The sequence below is a fragment of the Ornithorhynchus anatinus genome, chromosome X2, assembly GCF_004115215.2.
Source record: "Ornithorhynchus anatinus isolate Pmale09 chromosome X2, mOrnAna1.pri.v4, whole genome shotgun sequence".
Classification (NCBI taxonomy): Eukaryota; Metazoa; Chordata; class Mammalia; order Monotremata; family Ornithorhynchidae; genus Ornithorhynchus; species Ornithorhynchus anatinus.
The window spans coordinates 14432653-14451909 of record NC_041750.1 but is presented as its reverse complement, the minus strand read 5'-3'; the positions used below and the strand labels follow the sequence as shown (position 1 = coordinate 14451909).

At 46.7% G+C, this 19257-nt stretch overlaps 1 protein-coding gene and 1 non-coding gene across 2 annotated transcripts in view; both read right to left on the bottom strand.

Annotated features, from left to right (window-relative positions):
* Positions 1-19257, bottom strand: part of WWOX (WW domain containing oxidoreductase) — a 1106560-nt gene that overhangs the window by 674291 nt on the left and 413012 nt on the right. The window lies entirely within an intron of this gene.
* Positions 3598-3735, bottom strand: LOC114807489. The gene has a single exon (XR_003755550.1). It is a non-coding gene; the product is annotated as a small nucleolar RNA SNORA7 (small nucleolar RNA).

Below are 19257 nucleotides of genomic sequence, written 5' to 3'. Positions count from 1 at the left end.
CACCATTGCCTTCTCCCGCACAATAAAAACCTGAGTCTCTGCCATCACCTTCGATCACGTTTTGCTCAGTCGGTCATCCGCCTTTGACCCTTTCCCATGCCGCCACTGCCCAGCAAAGGTGAATCGACTTTGTCTGATGCTTCATCTTAGACCACTGCATTATGGATAGCCAATACGGCATACCTCTGAGATTCATCGGTGTAGGCAAACCCTCCTGTTGCAATAAGGCATTGATTCATAGGAGAATCTATCATCTCCTGGGGTAGATACACGATAATCGGGTCAGATACCGCACCTGTCCCACCTGGGGCTCGCAGTCTAAGTAGGAGGGAGAACAGGGACTGTTTCCCCATTTTACAGGTGATGACACTGAGGCACAGAGAAGTTAAGTGACTTACCCAAGGTCACACAGCAGGCAAGTGGCCGAGCCAAGACGAGAACCCAGGTCCCATGACTCCGAGGCCTGTGCTCACTCCAGTAGGACACCGTAACATATTTTCCCTCTAGCCTGAAAGTTCTTATGGGCAGAGACGGTGTCTACCAACTCTATTTTACTGTACTCTCCCAAGCACTTAGTACTGTGTTCTGCATACAGTAAGAGTGCAATAAATACTACGGATTGATTACATGAGGCTCATCAAAAACACAAATATTGTGCTGTATCTTAGTATTTTAATATTGTCACACAATAAGGGTACTTTAGCTCTACAGATGTGTGCTGGGAAAAGAGAAAGCTAACAAAGAGCATTGTAGGGAGTCAACATACAGGATATAGAGAGAGATGCGGCACAGCCTCCTGGAAAGAGCATGGACCTGGGAGTCAGAGGACCTGGATTCTAATCCCAGATCTACACTTGCCGGCTGTGTGACCTTGGGCAAGTCACTTCACTTCTCTGTGCCTCAGTTTCCTCAAACAAGGGGATTAACTCCCTGTTCACCCTCCTACTTAGACTGTGAGCCCCATGGGGGACAGGGATTGTGCCCAACTAGATTGCATCGCATCTAGCAGCATGGCGTAGTGGATAGAGCCCAGGCCTGGGAGTCAGAAGGTCATGAGTTCTAATTCCGGTTCTGCCACTTGTCTGCTGTGTGACCTTAGGCAAGTCACTTCACTTCTCTGGGTCTTAGTTACCTCATCTGTAAAATGGGGAAACAGTCCCTGTTCTCCTACCTACGTTATTACAGTTTATGGCCCACCTGGGGCTCCCAGTCTTAATCCCCAATTTCCGGAGGAGGTAACTGAGGCCCAGAGAAGTTAAGTGACTTGCCCAAGGTCACACAGCAGAGAAGCGGCAGAGCTGGAGTTAGAACCCAGGTCCTTCTGATTCCCAGGCCCATGCTCTTAAAAAAAAGTTGGCATTTGTTAAGCGCTTACTATGTGCCAAGCAATCCCTCTCTCTTCCTCTTCCTGCTCAAGTAGCTGCCTGAACAGGGAGGGCAAGGGGGATACCAACTCTCTGGCTCACCTGACCTCCCAGCTCTTGTGACCCCCAAACCCAGCCTGGGGGAGTTGAAAAAGCATGAGTTTCTGAGGAGCTGAGAAGCTGAAGAGTTGGAAGAGTCAAGAGTCAAAGATTACGAGCACTACGTGAGACACACGACACTGCTATAATAATGAAAAACAACGATCCACATAGTTGTGCTTGAGCTAGTCCAACCTCATCTAGCTGTGAAAATCAGCTACCATGCAGCCGACCCACTTCGCTCCTCTAATGCTAACCTTCCCACCGTTCCTCGATCTCGTCTCACTGCAGACCCCTTGCTCTCGTCCTGCCTTTGGTCTGGAATGCCCTCCCTCTTCACATCCAACAGACAACCGCTCTCCCCTGCTTCAAAGCCTTATCGAAGGCACGTCTCCTCCAAGAGGCCTTCCCTGACTAAGCCCTCCTTTCTTCTTCTCCCACTCCTTTCTGCATCACCCCGACTTCCTGCCTAGAGGGAGTGTGGCATTGTGGATAGACCACGGGTCTGCAAGTCAGAAGGTCATGGGTTCTAATCCCAGCTCCACCACTTATCTGCTGCGTGACCGTGGGCAAGTCACTTCACTTCTCTGCGTTTCAGTTACCTCATCTGTAAAATGGGGGTTGGGACTGTGAGTCCCAAGTGGGACAGGGACTGGGTCCAACCCGGTTTGCTTTTATCCACCCCATTGCTCAGTATGGTGCCTGGCACATAGTAAGTGCTTAACAAATACCATTATTTTTATTATTCTCCCTCCTCCCAGACCCACAGCACACATACATATCTTCAATTTATTTATTTATATTAATATCTGTCTTCCCTTCTAGACGGTCAGCTCACTGTGGGCAGGGAATGTGTGTGTTTATCGCTATATGGTACTCTCCCAAGCATTTAGTACAGTGCTCTGCACACAGTAAGCTTTCAATAAATACAAATGAATGAATGAATACATGAATGGCAAAGCGGGGAAAGACTCAGAAGTTTCTGAAGCAGAGAACTTCTCACTCCTTTGTATTGTTCCCAAATGGAAAGTTCTTTTGCAAAGGAGGTCAGTTACCTGATGACAGCGGCTGAAACCCAGCTCAGTGGAAAGAGCACAGGCTTGGGAGTCAGAAGTCATGGGTTCTAATCCCGGCTCCGCCGCTTGTCAACTGTGTGACTTTAGGCAAGTCACTTAACTTCTCTGTGCCTCAATTACCTTCATCTGAAAAATGGAGATTAAGACTGTGAGCCCCACGTGGGACAACCTGATCCCCCCAGTGCTTAGAACAGTGCTTTGCACATAGTAAGTGCTTAACAAATACCAGCATTATCATTATTATTACTATTAATTACAGGGGGAAGGTTTGGACAGGTAGGAGAGGGTTAGCAAGTTGGGCCATTTTATAAACACTTCTCGGGATGGGTCCCAGCGGAGAGGACTTAAAAGAAGTCAGCACTCGAGGCCCTCGCTGGGAGCAAGTCTGGCAAGCAGGTGCTTGCCAAGAAGACTGAGGGTTAAGGGAGGTGAGAGTGCAGGGCTCAAGTTAAGAACCAGTTTGGTTTATGGTCTGTCACAGTGCAAAGGCTTCAGTAAATAAGCTAAGCTGTTCATAACTAGAGGTGTCTGTGTAATCTCTGCGCGATTGGCAAGCTCATAGAAACTAACCCTGGGAGAAGCAGAAGGTTTGAATGCCTCAAGCCTCATCTACCAGGCCTCAGGGAGCAGAAGCAGTTAGCTGAACTCCATGTCATTTGGGGTTTCACAAGCTGGGGGCCGTGGAAGCACACATTGGGGGCAAATTCCAGACGCACTAGCAAAGACCCCTGAAAAAATCCTGCACTCAGTCCTAAATAGCCAAGGGTGCTAGGACCGCCGAGACAACCTCAGGCAGCTGAACTCAAAAGCGGCCAACGCGTATGATTCAGATCGCATAAGGGGCTTGTCTTGTCTTATGCCGTCGAGTCGTTTCCGACTCATAGCGACACCATGGACGCGGACGCGCTCCCCATTTGCCATCGTTCCAGTAGGGTATCCAAAGTTTTCTTGGTAAAAATACGGGAGTGGTTTACCACTGCCTCCTCCCACGCAGTAAACTCGAGTCTCCTCCCTCCATTCTCTCCCATGCCGCTGCTGCCCAGCACGGGTGAGTTTTGACCGGTAGCAGATTGCCTTCCACTCCTTACCCACAGTCCAAACTAGGAATGGAATGGGTAGGCCTCTGCTCGACTCTCCCTCCCGTAGCCGAGACTGGTAGAGTACTGGAAACTCTCCGGGTGCGACCCTGAGAGGGGCTTGGGAGAGTACACATGGGGGCTACCGTCTAAGTAAAATTTGAAATTGTAACCACCACCACAAAATTACACCTGCTTAGAGCTGTCTGTAAAATCTCAGGTTGTAAATGCATATAAACACTCGCCTATAAGAAGATGTGCAAGTCTGAGTGTTTATGTACATAGAGAAAGAATTATCCTTTGGTTTTGGAGATTACTGACAGTTCAGTCTTATACAGGGGAGGAGTTATGGCTGCAAAGACCAATGCATGGCCAGAAATCCATTCCACACTGTGCACCCGTAAAGCTGGTCCTTCGCTGTGCTGATGCCTTTGAATTTTGCAGCACCTGTCACTGTTTGCATAACTGCCTGAGCGCAAGTATGGTTAGAAAGACTGATGGGCCATGAATAATCACTTCCCTACAGAATGGATGGGAATGGGGTTCATTCTGTGGCTGCCACTATTTTCAATCCTGCATCTTAGTTTCCAGAAATCTTCACTCCAAGTGTCACCCCATTCCTGACAGACACCAAGCTGCAGCTTCATTTGTTTTGCTTTTAATTAATAAGAATACAACAATAATGGTATTTATTAAGTGCTCACTATGTGCCACGTACTGTTCTAAGCGCCGGCAAGGTAAGCAGGTTGTCCCACATGGGGCTCACGGTCTTAATCCCCATTTTACAGATGAGGGAACTGAGGCCCAGGGAAGTGAAGTGACTTGCCCAAAGTCACACAGCTGACAAGTGGAGGAGCTGGGATTAGAACCCATGACTTCTGACACCCAAGCCCATGCTCTTTCCACTAAGCCATGCTGTTTCTCCTCAGTTGATAATTGATAACTGTTGGCTCTTTTTTGGAAGATGAAAATGTTGCTTCCACTTTTTTCCTTCTCAAGACAAGCCAGGCCCTGCCACGACTGTTATTTCTTAAAAAGGCAGTTGGCTTCCCTGTCCTATGTACCAAAGAGAAAGAGAATGAGGTGGAGGTTTTCACCGGCACATGTTTGTGACCGTTGATAAATAACCATCATTCATGGAGCACTTACTGTGTTCAGGGCACTGTGCCAATGTCTTGGGAGTGTACAGTATAACAAAGGTGGTAGACACGTTCTCTGCCCAAAACAATCTTAAAGTCTAGAGGGGGAGACGGATGTTAATACAGATAAATTATGGGCACTTACGTAAGTGCTGTGGGGCTGAGGGAGGGGTGAATAGAGGGTTCAAGTCCAATTGCAAGGGCGATGCAGAAGGAAGTGGGAGAAGAGGAAACGAAAGCTTAGTCAGGGAAGGCCTCTTGTGCCTTCAATAATGCCTTGAAGCTGGGCCGAGTGATCGTCCGGCAGATGTGAAGAGGGAGGGCGTTCCAGGCCAGAGGTAGGATGTGGGTGAGAGGTCAGCGGCTAGCTACATGAGCTAGAGGTTCAGCAAGCAGGTTGACATTAGGGGAGCGAAGTGTGCGGGCTGGGTTGTAGCAGGAAAGCAGAGAGGTATAGTTGGAGGAGGCAAGGTGATCGACTGCTTTACAGCCTATGGTTGATGCGGAGGTGGATGGGCAACCCCTGGGAGACACGGACTGAACATTTTCATAGAAAAATGATCTGGGCAGCAGAGGGAATTATGGACTGGAGTGGGGAGAAGCAGGAGGCTGGGAGCTCAGCAAGGAGGCAGATGCAGTAATGAAGATGGGATAAGATAGGTGCTCGGATTAACGTGGTAGTGGATTGGATGGAAAGGAAAGGGTGGATTTTAGCAATGCTAGCTAGCAGCAGCACTCCAGCCCCGGGGTCAGGGGAAAAGGGTTGAGGAATCCTTCTCCCCGGCCAAAGTAAAGCCATCCACCAGTGGCATCTACTGAGCACTTACTGCATGCGGAGCACTGTCCTAAGCGCTTAAGAGAGTCCAATCCACCAGAACTGGCAACCGTGCTCCCTGCCCACAAGGAGTTTACAAACCAGTGGCCACGTCTTCAACCATCTCCTCTTCCCAAGAAGTAAGGAAGGGGCTGCATTTTCTTGCAATGTATCTGCCATCTTTGCAGTTGGAAAGAGTACTCTCATTGAAAAATATAATTTGAAAGAATTTCCAGCTGTCTAGGAAGACTGATTCGCTGGGTTTGTTATCTCCATTAATAAGCTATAAAAAGAATGAAATGGGCCATAAATTCAGTATTTTTGTAACAGCCTTTACCAAAAATGTTACTTGTGTTTATCGTTTCTTCCCTTGTATACAACCTCAAAACCGATTACACTTTAAACTGTACATAACTTGTGTTTTTCATTTTGTGCCATGCTACAAACAGTTTTACAACTCAGTTAATATATCCCATATTTTGCGTTCTTATTGATTATGCATATTTCTTTAGGGGATTTTATTGCTTTTGAAATAACAAATGTTAGATACTATGAAAAATAGAAAAACCTATTGCGGATTTTATATTTTTCTTTCTCATGGTAATCCCAAAACATAAATTTCAGCTAGAATAGTTCTAGAATATCATTTGTCCTCTTTTAAATTCCACAGTAATAAAAGAGAAATAGCTACTAATACAAGATATTGCATATTATGAGAATCAGATTTTTCACACAAAATCACTTTTCCAATCTGTTTAGCTGACTCTATCGGTGCTTCATGCTACAATTAAAAATGAAAATACCAAAAGATTATCCACATATAAAATGATGCTTTAACAGTGGGAATATATTCTCTTTCCTAATTGCCGTAGCAGTTTATAGGCTAAAATATGATTTGGATATAGGATGCGATTTCACTATTAATTATCAAATTGAAAAAAAAATCAAATCTTGCATTATAAATTCTCTCTTGGAAATTAGTTTTTATTATTTTGCCATAATCCTATCACACAAGCAATAAGGGCACTGCAGCATAAACACTTTAATTTTTCCAGTTAGTTTTAAGCAAGCCCAGAGGTGAGGTTTAATAAGGATCAATGGTACTTGATCTGGGACAGGACCACTTCACAGCATGCAAATTACACAGTAACACTTTAAAAAAAGAAATAGATTTAATTAAAAAAAAAAAGCAGAACCACAGGCTCTGGAAATTCAATTAAAGGATTTATGCAAAGGTTTGCTAGGTTTTTATATGCAGTTACTGCTTATATAATGAGCTTTTCATATTAAAAATCAATAGGTAATCTAGAGTAGAAGATCATCCCCTTAAATACATTTTTGAAATCAATTTGAAAAATAGTCCATCAACTACTGTGACTACTCTTGCTGCTTCGATTAGGCTAGGAGCAATATTTAGATTGTAAAACGTGCTGTGGAATATCTATGCTCGGATTTTGCTTTCAAGTGTTCTTAGACATTTCAGCGCTCAAGATAATCGGACTGTAATTCCAGATTGTGTACAATGTATAAATAATTAATTGAATCACTAGCAAGGGCCTCTAGTTCTGAAATGCGATAATACCTGACATACCTATTAGCACAACCTGACCACATTTTTTAGTTAAATTTTAAATTCAACTTTTTCCTCCATTGGCTTTTCCTATCTTGTTCAATTGCCCGTTGTCTGTCAACTATCTCACCCTCGGAGAGGCAAATTTCAACCGATAACTCGGCGGAGCATATAACTAAGGAAACACACTTCATAGTTCCATCTTCTCTCAATTATCCAAAGAAAATATGGAGCCTGGAATCTACAGAAAAATGTAAATCTTTATTTCATTCAATAATACCCATACCTTTCCTCCATTGCAATCGTTTACAACGTTTGCCACCAAAGGGGAGCTAATTGACATTCATACCTTATCCCCACTCCTCAATCTCTGGGAACTGGGTGAATGATCAGTAGCCGGTGGGGGGAGGAGGTGGGGAGGGGGAAGAGGTGGGGTGGGCAGACAGGGAGGGAGGGAGGAGGAGGGGAAGACTGTCTCAGAGGAGGTACGAAGGGACTGGCGCTGGCCTCAGGGAACACGGACAGATCCAAGGACACAGGCACTCGCCAGAGTTGACGTACTCACAGAGAGAAGCAGCAGAGGCAGGAGTAGGTAAGCAGAGATCGTAACCACCGCAGCCAAACTCAGGAAGCAGGGTGTGGTGGCTAAACAAATGTTGAGTAAGGAATATGGATCCAAATCTTCGAAATATTTTGCAAGACTGAATTTTGAGTTATCATTTCTATTTCTTCCTTATGGTTACATCAAGGAATCAAAAACCGTTCTATTTACAAAAAGAATCCTCCTCAGCCACACGAACTGCAAGAAGTTATTAAAATAGAGTTAATAGCATGACATTCAGAATAATGTTGGTATTTGTTAAGCGCTTACTAAGTGCAGAACATTGTTCTAAGCGCTGGGGGAGATAGAGGGTAATCAGGTTGTCCCACATGAGGCTCACAGTCTTAATCCCATTTTACAGATGAGGGAACTGAGGCACAGAGAAGTTAAGTGGCTTGCCCACAGTCACACAGCTGACAGGTGGCAGAGCTGGGATTCGAACCCATGACTTCTGGCTCCCAAGCCCAGGCTCTTTCCACTAAGCCATGCTGCTTCTCTAAATAAAACAATAACAAGAATAAAACAATAGCACCTCCTCTTTCTAAATGCACTGGAAGGGATAGTTTAACACCACCCAAAACCCCTGGTCTTTCCGATTCTCCCGTAATTTGTAAAACTTTCATTCGATTGGATTCATTCATTCGATTGGATTTATTGAGCGCTTACTGTGTACAGAGCACTGTACTAAGCCCTTGGGGAAATTCAATACAGCAATAAAAAGTGACGATCCTTGCCCACAACGAGCTCACAGTCTGGGGGGCGGGGGGTGGGGAAGATATCAATACAAATAAACAGACATCTATATAAATAAATAAAATCACAGGTATATACATAAGTGCTGTGGGGCTAAGAGCGGGGGGAAGAGCAAAGGGAGCAAGTCAGGGCGATGCAGAAGGGAGTGGGAGATGAGAAAAAGTGGGGCTTAGTCTGGGAAGGCCTCTTGGAGGAGTTGTGCCTTCAGTAAGGCTTTGAACAGGGGAGAGTAATTGTCTGGCGGATTTGAGGAGGGAGGGCGTTCTAGGCCAGAGGTAGGACGTGGGCCAGGGGTCAGCGGCGAGAAAGGCAAGAGCAAGGCACCAGAGAAGGTTAGTGGCACCAGAGGAGTGGAGTGTGCGGGCTGGGACGTAGAAAGAGAGGAGGGAGGTGAGGTAGGAGGGGGCAAGGTGATGGACAGCTTTGAAGCTAAGAGTGAGGAGTTTTTGTTTGATACGGAGGTGGATAAGTGACCACTGGAGATTTTCGAGAAGGGGGTGAAAGACGATCTGGGCAACAAAGTGAAATATGTGCTGGAGTGGGGAGAGGCAGGAGGTTGGGAGGTCAGAAAGGGGGCATTCAAATTTATCATTTCCTGCCTTAACTCTGCCCTCTCCTCCGCCAGGCAAAGCTTCTTCTCCTCCCTCATCGACAGCCATGCCCGTCACCCCCGCCGATTGTTCCGGACCTTTAACTCTCTCCTTAGGCCCCCTGTTCCTCCCCCTCCCCCATCTCTCACCCCCAATGATCTGGCCACCTATTTCCTCACGAAAATCAACACGATCAGGTCTGAGCTCCCCAAAGTCACCCCTCCGCCTCTCCCCTCCCCCCAACAACCCCTCCCCTACTTTCCCATCCTTCCCTGCAGTATCCTCAGAGGAGATCTCCTCCCTCCTCGCAAGTGCCACCCCCTCCACCTGCGCCTCGGACCCCATTCCCGCTCACCTTCTTCAAACCATCGCCCCTGCCCTCCTACCTTCCTTAACTTCTATCTTTAATCACTCAATCTCCAAGGGCTCCTTCCCCTCTGCCTTCAAACATGCCCACGTCTCCCCCATCCTAAAAAAACCCGCTCTTGACCCCACTTCCCCCTCCAGTTATCGTCCTATCTCCCTACTACCCTTCCTTTCCAAAATCCTAGAACGAGTCGTCTACAATTGATGCCTAGAATTCCTTAACTCCCATTCTCTCCTAGACCCCCTCCAATCTGGCTTCCGTCCCCTCCACTCTACCGAGACTGCTCTCTCTAAGGTCACCCATGACCTCCTTCTTGCCAAATCCAATGGCTCCTGCTCCATTCTGATCCTCCTTGACCTCTCTGCTGCCTTTGACACTGTCGACCATCCCCTCCTCCTCCATACCTTATCTCACCTTGGCTTCACAGACTCTGTCCTCTCCTGGTTCTCCTCTTACCTCTCTGGCCGGTCATTCTCGGTCTCCTTCGCTGGAGCCTCCTCCCCCTCCCATCCTTTAACTGTTGGAGTTCCTCAAGGGTCAGTTCTTGGCCCTCTTCTGTTCTCCATTTACACTCACTCCCTCGGTGAACTCATTCGCTCTCACGGCTTTGACTACCATCTCTACGCAGATGACACGCAGATCTACCTCTCCGCCCCTGTCCTCTCCCCCTCCCTTCAGGCTCGCATCTCCTCCTGCCTCCAGGACGTCTCCACCTGGATGTCGGCCCGCCACCTAAAACTCAACGTGAGCAAGACTGAGCTCCTCATCTTCCCTCCCAAACCCGGTCCTCTCCCAGACTTCTCTATCACCGTGGATGGCACGACCATCCTTCCCGTCTCTCAGGCCCGCAATCTCGGTGTCATCCTTGACTCGTCCCTCTCGTTCACCCCACACATCCTATCCGTTACCAAGACCTGTCGGTTTCACCTCTACAATATCGCCAAGATCCGCCCTTTCCTCTCCACCCAAACGGCTACCTTACTGTTACGGGCTCTCGTTATATCCCGGCTAGACTACTGTGTCAGCCTTCTCTCTGACCTCCCTTCCTCCTCTCTCGCCCGGCTCTGGTCTATTCTTCACTCCGCTGCCCGGCTCATCTTCCTGCAGAAACGATCTGGGCATGTCACTCCCCTTCTTAAACAACTCCAGTGGTTGCCTATCAACCTCCGCTCCAAACAAAAACTCCTCACTCTAGGCTTCAAGGCTCTCCATCACCTTGCCCCTTCCTAACTCTCCTACCTCTCCTCCCTTCTCTCTTTCTACCGCCCACCCCGCACGCTCCGCTCCTCTGCCGCCCACCTCCTCACCGTCCCTCAGTCTCGCCTATCCCGCCGTCGACCCCTGGGTCATGTCCTCCCGCGGTCCTGGAACGCCCTCCCTCCTCACCTCCGCCAAACTGATTCTCTTTCCCTCTTCAAAACCTTACTTAAAACTCACCTCCTCCAAGAGGCCTTCCCAGACTGAGCTCCTCTTCTCCCTCTACTCCCTCTACCACCCCCCCTTCACCTCTCCGCAGCTTAACCCTCTTTTCCCCCCATTTCCCTCTGCTCCTCCCCCTCTCCCTTCCCATCCCCACAGCACTGTACTCGTCCGCTCAACTGTATATATTTTCGCTACCCTATTTATTTTGTTAATGAATTGTACATCGCCTTGATTCTATTTAGTTGCCATTGTTTTTACGAGATGTTCTTCCCCTTGACGCTGTTTATTGCCATTGTTCTTGTCTGTCCGTCTCCCCCGATTAGACTGTAAGCCCGTCAAACGGCAGGGACTGTCTCTATTTGTTGCCGACTTGTTCATCCCAAGCGCTTAGTACAGTGCTCTGCACATAGTAAGCGCTCAATAAATACTATTGAATGAATGAATGAATGAATGAAAGGGGGCTGATGCAGTCATCTAGGCAGGATAGGATGAGTGATAGAATAAAAGTGGTAGTGGTTTGGATGGAGAAGAAAGGGCGATGTAATGAGGGTGAGACCTACACGATCCAGTGTAGGTTGAATGAGAGAGAGGAGTCAAGGATAACGCCAAGGTTACAGCATAGTGAGGCGGGAAGAATGGTGGTGCCGTCTACAGTGACGGGAAAGTCCGGGAGACGACAGGGTTTGGGTGGGAAGATAAGGAGCGCTGTTTTGGATGTGTTAAGTTTCATTCATTCACTCATTCATTCATTCAATTGTATTTATTGAGCGCTTACTGTGTGCACAGCACTGTACTAAGTGCTCAGAAAGTACAATTCAGCAACAAGAGAGACAATCCCTGTCCACAACAGGCTCACAGTCTAGAATGGGGGAGACAGACGACAAAACAGGGAAATAGGCATCAATAGCATCAGTATAAATAAATAGAATTATCGATACATATGCACATCAAAACAAGTAAACTGGCATTTATATAAATAGCATTATAGATATATGTGTGTGTGTGTATATCTATATATATATATATACCCAAGTGCTGTGGGGCAGGGAAGGGGGTAGAGCAAAGGGAGCAAGTGGAGGTAATGGGGAGGGAAGAGGGAGCTGAGGAAATGGAGGGCTTAGTCTGGGAAGGCCTCTTGGAGGAGGTGAGCTTCAGTAGGGCTTTGAAGGGGGGAAGTGCGATTGTTTGGCAGATTTGAGGAGGGAGGGCATTCCAGGCCAGGGGTAGGACGTGGGTCAGGGATCGACAGTGGGACAGGCGAGAACCAGGCACTGTGAGAAGGTTAGCACCACAGGAGTGGAGTGTGCAGGCTGGGATGTAGAGGGAGAGAAGGGAGGTGAGGTAGGAGGGGGCAAGGTGATGGAGAGCTTTGAAACCAATAGTGAGGAGTTTTCCTTGATACGGAGGTGATAGGCAACCACTGGAGACTCTTGAGGAGGAGGGGTGACATGCCCAGAACGTTTCTGTGGGAAGATAATCCGGGCAGCAGAGTGAAGTATAGACTGAAGAGGGGAGAGACAGGAGGTTGGGAGATCAGAAAGGATGCTGATGCAGTAATCGAGTCGGGATAGGATGAGTGATTGTATTAATTTTGAGGTGATTGGAGGACATCCGGGTAGAGATGTCTTGAAGGCAGGAAGAGATGGGAGCCTGGAGGGAGGGAGAGATCAGGGGAGGAGACGTAGATGTAGATGTAGATTAGATTAAAACATCTTAAATTACTATGAGGGTGTTTGTTTTGGTGTTAGCGGTAATTGGCAGGGCAGAGGTGAGGAGGGACGACAGTGCTATGAAAGGGGATATTTCAATGCCTAAAAAAATATTCCTGCCACTATCAATTTAAGGATTTCTTAATTTAGGAATGATTGCCGTGTTTCAAATATAAAGGAGTCACTTATGAACATACATTAATTTTGGAATATATTATGTTATGGGTAATCCCCAGAAGAAAAGGGAAATATTCTCACTATGGGTAAACTGGGTTAGAAAAAAATTCCTTCACTTCTATATGGGATGTTCTGCCAAGCAAAACATCTCAGATTTGCTGGCCTCTATGAAATATCCTCTGTGGCAATCAAATTACAGAAATGCACTGTGCAAACCAGGCCTCAATAAGTGCTGTTTATAAAGAATTACAAGGTAAAATGCACAAAGAGAGTCCACTCTACTTCATAACGATGGTATTTGTTAAACGCTTACTATGTGTCAAGGACCGGTCTAAGCTCTGGGGTAGAAACAAGTTAATCACACTGGACTCAGTCCCTGTCCCACATGGGGCTCAAAATAGGAGACAGATGAGTTCAAATAAAATCAGTACAAGTTCCTTTCTAATGAAAGGACTGACTTCTCACTATAAAATTAGTCTGTTTATTATTTATATTCAAATTTCAGACATGAGATTGCTTTGTAACATGCAGGGTGAGTGAATAATGGAAGTCTGAACATTGTTAACACTTGAACATTCAGCAGCAATATTTCAATTCATAAATTTATAAAAGGCATTTTACAGGATGTTTAACAATGAAGATCAAGAACTATTATTAAAGAAGATAACCTCATGCTGTTTTATTTTCTATTATTCTTATTTCCAAATCATGCCTAAATCTCACTCTAAAAGTGGTCTCAATGGGTAACTTTATTGCATTGTTCAACACTATTCATTTTGAGCAGAACTCCCACCGAGGAGTAGAATGATAAAGACTTTTTTTTTAACCTGTCATACCAAAGCCATGCTGGATCTCAAGGCAGCAGGAACCAAAAAAAAAAAAAAGCCTGAGCATTAGAAACATAAAACAGAACAGATTAAATATCTTTAGAGGGAACTCTTGTTTTTCATATGAAAAAACTTATGAGGGGTTAAACATTACCACAGGGAGCAAAAGGGTTTTTAACCTCTTGAAATTTGTCCTGAAATTTGTCAACAAAAATAATGGCGCAGGTGGAGGGCCAACATTTGGTGTCAAAGTGACTATTCATTCATTCAATAGTATTTATTGAGCGCTTACTATGTGCAGAGCACTGTACTAAGCGCTTGGGATGAACAAGTCGGCAACAGATAGAGACAGTCCCTGCCGTTTGACGGGCTTACAGTCTAATCGGGGGAGACGGACAGACAAGAACAATGGCAATAAACAGCGTCAAGGGGAAGAACATCTCATAAAAACCGATGGCAACTAAATAGAATCAAGGCGATGTACAATTCATTAACAAAATAAATAGGGTAACGAAAATATATACAGTTGAGCGGACGGGTACAGTGCTGTGGGGATGGGAAGGGAGAGGTGGAGGAGCAGAGGGAAAAGGGGAAAATGAGGCTTTAGCTGCAGAGAGGTAAAGGGGGGATGGCAGAGGGAGTAGAGGGGGAAGAGGAGCTCAGTCTGGGAAGGCCTCTTGGAGGAGGTGATTTTTAAGTAAGGTTTTGAAGAGGGAAAGAGAATCAGTTTGGCGGAGGTGAGGAGGGAGGGTGTTCCAGGACCGCGGGAGGACGTGACCCAGGGGTCGGCGGCGGGATAGGCGAGACCGAGGGACGGCGAGGAGGTGGGCGGCAGAGGAGCGGAGCGTGCGGGGTGGGCGGTAGAAAGAGAGAAGGGAGGAGAGGTAGGAAGGGGCAAGGTGATGGAGAGCCTTGAAGCCTAGAGTGAGGAGTTTTTGTTTGGAGCGGAGGTCGATAGGCAACCACTGGAGTTGTTTAAGAAGGGGAGTGACATGCCCAGATCGTTTCTGCAGGAAGATGAGCCGGGCAGCGGAGTGAAGAATAGACCGGAGCGGGGCGAGAGAGGAGGAAGGGAGGTCAGAGAGAAGGCTGACACAGTAGTCTAGCCGGGATATAACGAGAGCCCGTAATAGTAAGGTAGCCGTTTGGGTGGAGAGGAAAGGGCGGATCTTGGCGATATTGTAGAGGTGAAACCGGCAGGTCTTGGTAACGGATAGGATGTGTGGGGTGAACGAGAGGGACGAGTCAAGGATGACACCGAGATTGCGGGCCTGCGGGACGGGAAGGATGGTCGTGCCATCCACGGTGATGGAGAAGTCTGGGAGCGGACCGGGCTTGGGAGGGAAGATGAGGAGCTCAGTCTTGCTCATGTTGAGTTTTAGGTGGCGGGCCGACATCCAGGTGGAGACGTCCCGGAGGCAGGAGGAGATGCGAGCCTGAAGGGAGGGGGAGAGGACAGGGGCGGAGATGTAGATCTGCGTGTCATCTGCGTAGAGATGGTAGTCAAAGCCGTGAGAGCGGATGAGTTCACCGAGGGAGTGAGTGTAAATGGAGAACAGAAGAGGGCCAAGAACTGACCCTTGAGGAACTCCAACAGTTAAAGGATGGGAGGGGGAGGAGGCTCCAGCGTAGGAGACCGAGAATGATCGGCCAGAGAGGTAAGAGGAGAACCAGGAGAGGACAGAGTCCGTGAAGCCAAGGTGAGATAAGGTATGGAGGAGGAGGGGATGGTCGACAGTGTCAAAGGCAGCAGAGAGGTCAAGGAGGATCAGAATGGAGTAGGAGCCATTGGATTTGGCAAGAAGGAGGTCCTGGGGCTTCAGTTTTATTCCACACAGAATATTCTTCAGCTGGTCTGCCCCTTGTCTAGAACATATATGGCAGAGGACACCTTTATGTCCCCTTCCTTACTTTCTGCCACCAGGTTCAATGGCACTGATGTTCACAGGGACTGTGGAAAGTTATGCAAAGGCTCTGGAGCAAGTGGGGAGAAAAGGTGGGGCAGGGTGAGGGGTCACCCTGGAAAAGCCGATCTGCCCTCAGACGGCCTCAGGCAGAGACATCTGCCAGCCAAACAATGCATAAGATGCCTTTACATTAATTACACTGTGTGCTTGATGTAATAATGTGTGACGTCACGTACGCTTGTGGATATGGTACCTGCAACAGCTGTCAGGGGTCGACCCTATGCGGGACCAAGATATTAACCTGTCTACCTGGAACCCCTGAAAACTGTAGGGTTGTAAGACCCCAAATATTAACTCTGGGGATCTTAGAAGTCTGCACAAAATAGTCACGTCAGCATCCCTTGGAACCACAGGGAGATTGAGTGAGGCTTGAGGTTTTGAAATGTTAAATTTTCTGGCCCGAATTGCCCCTAAATGGGAATTATCTGGGGGAAAAGAGCAATTCATTGTTTGATTATGCCTTAGAAAAAAAGTCTCCAACCCCTTACCCTTGAGGCAGAGCACTTCATGACTGATTTTGAGCATTTCAAAATCTCACGTGATACCCAATTAATAATGTTGGTATTTGTTAAGCGCTTACTATGTACAGAGCATTGTTCTAAGCGCTGGGGTAGATACAGGGTAATTACTGAGGTTGGGGGTGGCAAGGGAAACACGGCAAAAGAGAAGGCATTCAGAGGCTAATCATTTCATCAGTTAGTTATGGATGGAGTTACTGGTATGTTCCAGTGTTAGACGACGTCATCTCTGACAACCATAAGCAAACTCCTCCCAGGAAGCATGGATTTTCTAAACACAGAGTTAATTTGCGATGAGATCAAAGAGTTTCAGATTAATTGAAAAGTTGTAGCAATAGTAGGATGATTTCTCAGCTGATACTGACAGAAACGTGCTTTCAGGTTTCTAGCCAGTTCCTCACCAAGTCATTTATCAAGGTTCCAAACTTTACATTATTTAAGGCATGACAAGGGCTTTCCACTTCCTGCCTGAAGAGGATGCAATCAGAACCATTAACTACAATATCTCCTGCACTCACAGGTTAGAGATTTTATTTTTAACCGAAGCAAGGGATACGACCGCAAAATGAAGTACCAGGACAGCCAATTCCCTCAGCTTTTGCCAATATCTACTTTAGGTGTTTGCTTTAAAGTATTTAAAATTACATTGACTTTTGTAAAAGCCTCTTCTATCTAAAAGAATCTGAGCTGTTCCCTAGATATGTGACCCTGAGCTCTTGGACCTCAAATTTAGCTGGTTGTTCAATCCTGTCAGTTTTCCTCCCCAACATTTTCTGCCCCTTCCTCTATCAAAATAGCCACCAACCTAGTCCAGATAGCTTCGCTATTTCTGAAACACTTAACCTGGGCCAAGAACCGGGCTTAATACAAGATACACAGTCTGAACAGTGTAGGAATCGGGAAGCAGGCCAGAACAGATCAGGGCAGGGCTGAGTTATTTACTTGGTTTGGGTCCAGGGTGGACGCTCAAGAGGGAAGGCTCATGTGAATATGGATCCCAAAATTCAACCCTCCTGTTTGATTCTATTTTTCTTTCTAATATTTCCTAATTTTCTAAATTCATCAATATCAGGAAATAACCCATGACTTTCTTATCCTGTATTATGTAAGTAATACTATACAAACTGCAGAAACTTACCTGGAAATCCCTCTTTCTTCACACGACAATAAAATAATAATAACAATGATAATAATGGTGGCATTTGTTAAACACTTCCTATGTGACAAGCACCATACTAAAATCTGGGATACATACAAGTCAATCAGGTCAGGCACAGCTCCTGTCCTACATAGTGCTCAAAGTCTAAGTAGGAGCGAGAATATCTGCTAGACCACAGCTCTCCCCATCTTCAAATCCCTTCCAGAATCACACCTCCTCTAAAAGGCCTTCCTTGATTAATCTCTCCTCTCCTCAACCTGTATCTCCCCAACTGCCACTTCAGCACTTCCCCATTATGCCAGCACCTGGATACTCACCCATCTCCTGTAGCACTTAGATACAAATCTTCATATTCCATTGCTCGCCCCTACCCACAATTTATTTTACTCTCTGTCTCCCCATTAGGTTGTAGACTCCTTGAGGGCAGAGATCATGTCTACTAATTCTATTGTACTTTCCCAAGGGCTTACCTCAGCGCTCTCTACACAATAAGGACTCAATTAATACTACTGATTGAGTGATGGTTTATTGAAGTGATGGCCATATGCAACAGTGATGTAAAAAGCAATCAGGAAACAGAATACCTGTGGCTAAGATATTACCACAAATTCAACAGTTACACAGTCACAGACCTCACTGTTAACCATAGCCAGCCACCTTGTAATTTTGACGAGGTTTGCCCGAATCATTTTTCTGAAAAAAACATTCAGTCTATATCTCCCTGATACTCAAAATCCTCTAATAGTTGCCCACCCACAAAGAGAATCTCCTTACCACTGACTTGAAGGCAATCAACTCTCCTTCTAAAATACCTCAATAATCTCCTACCTCTCTTCCCTTCTCTCTTCCTACTGCCCACCCCGCACGCTCCGCTCCTCTGCCGCCCACCTCCTCATCATCCCCTGTTCTCGCCTATCCCGCCATCGACCCCTGGGACACATCCTCCCGCGGTCCCGGAATGCCCTCCCTCCTCACCTCCGCCAAACTAATTATCTTCCCCCCTTCAAAACCCTACTTAGAGCTCACCTCCTCCAAGAGGCCTTCCAGAGTGAGTTTCCCCTTTTCCCTCTGCTCCCTCTCCTCTCCCTCTACCCTCCCCTTCACCTCCCCTCAGCTAAGCCCTCATTTCCCCCCTTTCCCTCTGCTCCTCCCCCTCTACCTTCCCCTCCCCTCAGCACTGTACTCGTCCGCTCAACTCTATATATTTTCATTACCCTATTTATTTTGTTAATGAGATGTACATTACCTTGATTCTATTTATTTGCTATTGTTTTAATGAGATGTTTATCCCCTTGATTCTATTTATTACTATTGTTCCTGTCTGTCTGTCTCCCCCGATTAGACTGTAAGCCCGTCAAAGGGCAGGGACTGTCTCTATCTGTTACCGATTTGTACATTCCAAGCATTTAGTACAGTGCTCTGCACATAGTAAGCGCTCAATAAATACTATTGAATGAATGAATGTATATCCCAGTGCTTAGAACAGTGTTTGGTGCATAGTAAACACTTAACAAGTGCCATTAAAAAAAAGAGGGAGGGAAAAAGGGGGGTAATGATGTGAAAGTGGCATTGAGGACCAAGGCAAGTCAGGGGAGTGGGAGAAGGTGAGGCCCCTCAGGAGAGAGGAAGGGAAGACAGGGTCTGGATTAAGCCAGATTACTCCAGAGTGGGAAACATTGTGGCCCAGAGGAAAGATCGCCGGCCTGGGGGTCGGGGGCCCTCGGTTCTATTCCCTGGTACACAACTAGCCTGACGTGTGACCTTGGGCAAGACACTTCACTTCTCTGTGCCTCATTTTCCTCATCTGCAAAATGGGAGTTCAATACCTGTTCTCCCTCCTACTTTGACTGTGAGCTCCATGTGGGACAAGGACTCTTTCCAACCTGATTATTCTGTAGCTACCCCAGGGCTTAACTCAGGGTTTAACACACAGTAAGCACTTAAAATATCACCATTATTACTCTCTCAGACTGTCTAGTACCTTCCCCAATGGCTATGGATCAACAGTTACGTGGTACTAGGGTATTTC